Source organism: Ictalurus furcatus, chromosome 16 (genome assembly GCF_023375685.1).
Source record: "Ictalurus furcatus strain D&B chromosome 16, Billie_1.0, whole genome shotgun sequence".
Lineage (NCBI taxonomy): Eukaryota > Metazoa > Chordata > Actinopteri > Siluriformes > Ictaluridae > Ictalurus > Ictalurus furcatus.
This window is the reverse complement of record NC_071270.1, coordinates 7430974-7437225: the sequence shown is the minus strand read 5'-3', so window position 1 is coordinate 7437225 and position 6252 is coordinate 7430974.

Sequence of the window (6252 nt, the reverse complement as noted above, 5' to 3'; positions counted from 1 at the left end):
GCTGGCATGAAGCAGATCACAAGCTTCAAAGATAAACAACAACCTGTGGGGGCAGTCTAAAAAGTGGTAAAGAGCTGAATTTGTTCTTTAATAGGTTCAGCTTGACACCCTCCCCTATGATTTCCTCCACTCCCCAAGACCAAACATCTTTTCTCACCCTGTCATCTACACCAGTTCTCCCCTGCTCATCTCACAACCATTCACCCCTCATCATGCCACAGTCTTCTTCAAAGGACTCATACCTCTACCTAGGTCACTACTGGCCAGGTGAAGAGACAGTTAGAGAAGCTGAACCTTGGGAAATCTGCAGGGCCTGACAGAATCAGTCCCATGGTACTGAATGTTTGTGCGAGCCAACTGTGTGGGATCCTCCAGCACCTCTTGAACCTGAGCATTCAGGTTGAAGGTGCCAGAGCTGTGGAAAACATCCTGGCTTTAACTATAGACCAGTAGCCCTAACCCGAGTGCCTGCTGATTAGCACCGAAGCAACACAGGAAACCATGGGGTGGAAACCATCTCCCCCTTCCTCTTTACCCTGTACACCACAGACTTTCAGTATAGACTGTATCTCTGCCAACTTCAAAAATTTTCTAATGACTCTGTGGTGGTTGGGTGCATGAAGGATGGACAGGAAGAGGAGTACAGGGACCTGGCCAACAACTCCATGGAGTGGTGTGGGAAGAACAATCTGCTCCTCAGTGTGGCCAAGACCAAGGAAATGGAGGTGGACTACAGGAGTAAGAGGACCACAACTAACCCCATTACCATCATGGGCCAGGGCGTCGAGTAGGTTGACACCTACAGATACCTTGGTGTCCGTCTCAACAACAAGCTGGACTTGAAGGTCAACTCAGAAGCTTTGTACAGGAAAGGGATGAGCAGACTCTACTGAGGACGCTCAGGTCCTTTAATGTTTGCAGCAAGATTTTAAAGATCTTCTACCAGTCTATGGTAGCCAGTGCAGTCTTCTTTGCAGTAGTATGCTGAAAAGGCAGCATCTGAGCTGGAGTTGCAAAAAATTCAATTCATTTTTTTTTCTATAACACCTTTAATAATGAACATTGTCACAAAGGAGCTTTACAGAAATATATAAATTCAGGATATATATCTTAAATGTATGAATTTATCCCTAATGAGCAAGCCAGAGGTGACAGTGGCAAGGAAAAACTCCCTGAGATGATATGAGAACGCAACCTTGAGAGGAAACAGACTCAAAAGGGAACCGATCCTTATCTGGGTGACAACGGATAGTGTAATTATAAATAAATCCCTTCTATAACTGTGTACTACATAGTCAGTTAGTGCAATTATGTAACTAGAAATTTCATTACAGATTTCACATGAAGTCTATTTAGTTGAACATATCCACTTTTCACTGATAGAAAGTTGAGTACAAAACTGTTTGTGGCAATTGCAGTCCTAAAGCTATCATAACAATTGTACTCCTAAGCCATCATAACATAACTGTTCATATGTATTGTTGTCCAAAGCCATCTTCATGCTTTTTAAGTGGTAGCATCCTCAGTAATCTCAATGATCTTTAGGCTGCATCGTGTGTTGCCATCCTCAGCAGCAGCGAGTGATTTCCAACTGATGAGAACTCCCACCAGAAGTAGAGCATCAGGATGGATTGGGTTGGTCCGGAGAGCAGAAGGGGTCAGGATCGCTGGAATCTCAGGAGTAGCACGTGTAGCTTGATGGAGAGAAAGAAAGGAAGAGCGGGAGATCATTATCTGCTCCGTTACCCAAGAAAAAAATAATTACAAAAGGCATGACTAAACTACTGTTTTCAGCCTGGACTTATATACTGAGACTGTGTCTGAGCCCCAAACACTAATTGTAAGGCTGTTCCATAACTGCGGGTCTTTGTAAGAGAAAGCTCTACCCACTGCTGTAGTCTTCACTATTCGAGGTACCAACAAATAGCCTGCACTTTTTGATCAAAGTAGGTGTGGCATGAGACCATTCAGTGCTGTATAGGTCAATAGTAGTATTTAATAATCAATGCAAAATTTGATTGGGAGCCAATGCAGTGTGGATAAGATGGGAGTCATGTGGTCATATCTTTTGGTTCTAGTAAGGACTCTTGCAGCTGCATTCTGGAGTAACTGGAGCTTGTTTATGCACCTGCTGGAATAGCTAGACAGGAAGGCATTACAATAATCTAACCTAGAGGTAACAAAAGCATGAACAAATTTTTCTGTATCGTGTAATGACATTATATTTCTTATCTTAGCAATATTTCTGAGATGAAAGTAGGCTATCCTAGTAATATTATCTACATGAACTTCAAATGAAAGACTGGAGTCAATAATCACATCAAGGTCTTTTACTGCTGCACATGATGAAACAGAAAGGCCATCCAGTGTTACTATGTAATCATAAAGCTTATTTCTAGCTGCATGTGGTCCTAGTACAAGTACTTCTGGAAGAATTAAGTAAAAGGAAGTTGATGAACATCCAGTGTCTAATGTCCCTTACACAGTCCTTAACTTTTTTAAGCTGGTGTCTGTCATCTGGCTTTGCTGAAACATACAACTGTGTGTCATCAGCATAACATATGTTATGAAGCTAATACTATGTTTATAAATAATTTTGCCCAGAGGTAGTATATATAAAGAAAAGAGAAGTCGGCCTAAAACAGAACTCTATGGAACACCAAACTTTACCTTAGTATGTGTAGATAAATCACCATTTACATCTACAAACTGATTACGATCAGTCAAATAATAACTGAGCCAGGAGAGGCACGTTCCCTTAACACCAACCACATTTTCAACATTTTCTTCAAAAACTGCTCTAAGGTCAAGCAACACGAGCAACTGACACAACCCAGATCAAAGGCCAGTAGTAGGTCATTTACCACATTAACTAACGCTGTCTCTGTGAGGCTTCAATCCTGACTGATACATTTCATGAATGTTATTCCTATGTAGGTATGAGCATAGCTGCTGTGCTAGAACATTTTCTAAGATCTTGGAGATAAAGGGTAGATTTGATATTGGCCTATAAATGGACAATTGACAGGGGCCGAGGTCAGGTTTTTTTAATCAGGGGTTTGATAACTGCTGGTAAAACATTCTAATTGTTAATCTGATATCTACAGGGTTAGTTATAAAACTGTTTTTAAATTAATAGTCAAAAATTTTTGCCTGATATTTTCAATTTTTCCATTGAAAACAATTCATGAAATCATTGCTGTTATATAATGATTGTGTTCATGTTTGTGTTGTGGTCTTATTCCTAATTAATTTTGCTACAGTATTAAATGCTAAGAGATGCATTGATTTAGCAACACTAAGAGATTTTCTATAGTTCAGGAGGCTCTCCTTCCGTGCTGTTTGAAATACTATCAATTTATTTTGACGTCATTTACATTCTAATTTTCCAGTGGTCTGTTTTAAGGTGTGAGTATAATCATTATGCCAGGGTGCTACCCTTTTCTCTCTAATTGTATTTGTTTCAAGTGGAGCTACCTTTTCTAGCAATAAAACTGTGCAGCAGCTGACGTGAATGTACGTTTGATGCAGTAGCGTGTCAACATGCATATATTATGACTAAGACACATTTTAAATTAGATGAGATTATGATCTGAGATAGCTTCAGAATGCAGAAATGTGACTGTTTTCTACATTTAATCTGAATGTTAGTATTAGATCAAGAGTGTGACCACCATTATGAGTGGGTCCTATTACATTCTGATTGACCCCTACTGAATCATGGTTATCAGAATGAATATTAAAGTCTACAACAATTAATGCTTTGTCTAAAGAAACAACCGAGATGAAATCTGCAAATTCACAAATGAATTCAGAATATGACCCTGGGGGTCTGTAAATAATAATTAGCAAAATCAACTCTGTAGATGTTGTGCTAGTATCAGTGGTGTAAAGTATTTAAGTAAGTGTACATTGTTACTGTACTTTAGTATATTTTTGGCTACTTTGTACTTTGACTGAGTATCAATGATTTCAGCAACTTTTAATCTCTACTCGACTACATTTTTAAATAAATATAGGTACTCTTTACTCCACTATATTTCAACTGACAATGACCTTTACTCGTTTCATTTTGCATGGCAACCTAACTTTTTCTGCAGTGGCTTGTTTCTGGTATGTAAGAGGTGATATCACCATCTACAGGGTACGAAGGTACTAGATCTTGTGCGTTTTGCCCCTACCCAGCAAACGAGGCTACTCCACGCGAATGTGACTGCAGCTAGTTGCCAAATCGCAAGGGTTTCATATATCAGATGAGGACGTGGCTGCAGCCAGTGGTGAGGCTAAAGCCAGCACATCTAGTGCCAGCACTAACGACCATACATGGCCTTATTTAAAATTTTTCATTTGTTTAAAAGTTATTTAAAAGTTTTCGTTTGTTGGTGTACAGAATGACTCTTATAAGATGCAGGGTCTGCTTTCTTTGACACGAATCACCAAAATAAGTGCCTTTAAGAATTCAACATCAAATTTGAAGAAACACATTGAGGTAATAGTTAATTTAATGTTAATTTAATATAAAGTTAGCTAGAGAGCAATATGCCATATTTAACCTTATAACTGTATTTTCGGCATATTTTAACACTTTTACTCAGGTGGTATTGGAATTGGTGACTTGTAACTTCTAATGGAGTCATTTTCACAGTAATTTTTACTCAAGTACAGTTTTCAGGTACTCGACACCTCTGGCTAGTATAAAGAGCTTCAAACGTGTTGAATTTATGACTAGGTTTTTGTGTGATGCGTAGATTATCATTAGAAATTAGTATGATTCCTTCTCCTCTGCCAGATGGACAGGGCTGATGTATATAACTGTACCCAGGAGGACTAGCTTCATTTAATGCTGTGTACGTATTTGGTTTAATCCACATTTCTGTTACACAGTGCATTAAACAAATCAGTAATGGTTTTATTGATAATAAGTGCTTTAGATGTAAGAGATATAATATTTAGCACTCCTAGCTTCAGATCAATGGTGCTTGCTGTACATTCAGTATGATCCAATTTTATGTTAATTAGGTTAGTAAAACAAACTTTCTGAGTATTTCTACAATTTTGTTTAGCTCGGGGTCTCGATATTTTGGAACCTGGGTCAAGATTCGGTGCAGCTATTAGACAGTTAGCCTGCCTCCCTGGCCTTGGCTCTGTATTGTCACTGATTACCTAGACAAGTTCTGAAACTACGTGCTACAGTATGCGGCAATAAATGAGAGCAGCACGTTCCAAGTGGGATGGATACTGTCCCGTCCTAACAGGCCAGCCCTGCCCTCAAAACTACTCCAATTATTTATAATGCCCACATTGTTTTTGGAGCACTACCTGGACATCTAGCAGTTCAGTGACCATAACCTGCTGTGAGCTACATTGCTACGCTGTATTGGCAAACTACTGCACTGGACATTGCCGTCGCTAATTTACACACCTCTACAATGTTACTCTTAATAACCTCTGACTGCCTAAGGCATATATCATTAGCTCCTACATAAAAAACTATAATTGAAAACCTATGCTTGCCTAAGACCTAAGATTTGACCTCTTGTGTCTGGCACCCTGATTCCCTGTATACACCTAACTAAACCTGCTGGAGCCCCTAAAGGCCTAGCTAATTTCACATGCCTTAAGATAGACTCTCATATAACCAGAGCTTTTTCAGGTTTCTCAGCAGGTGCTTCACTGAGGAGAGTAAACCTGTTTGACACATGAAGCAGAAAGTGCTCCCATGGGCGAGCCTTACCATTAGCTTTGGCTTTGCTATCATGCCATAGATTCGTCACCCATTCATCCCGCTGTGAGGGCTCTAATGCAGTAGTTGGGGATTTGATAAAACTTCGCCTAAGGTATTCAGACTTTCCCCTACAGAAATTATGCTGCGTTTACTCTCGCTAACCCTCTCTAGAGTCTGGAGGTACACCTCTGAGGCCTGTTTCACACTGGATGTGTGAACAGAGCAGAAGCAGCTAATTTTTTCGGCACCCATGGCAACAACTTAGAGCATTCACACTGCACACCTAGGTGGCACGACAGCACATAGCAGGAGCAGAACAGAAGAGGCAAGTCGTTTCGGCGCCGAGTCTATTTTTGCTGCGCTGCTCACACTGAATTAAAGTGACAGTGCATTGTTCCTTGTCAAAATAAACATGGGTTGCAAGGGCGTAACAACTGGTAAGCAAGTAATGCAACTGCATCAGGGCCTGCGAAGTTCGCAAGTATTACATATGGGCCCTATCATCCATAAGCATGACATGTGTTTAC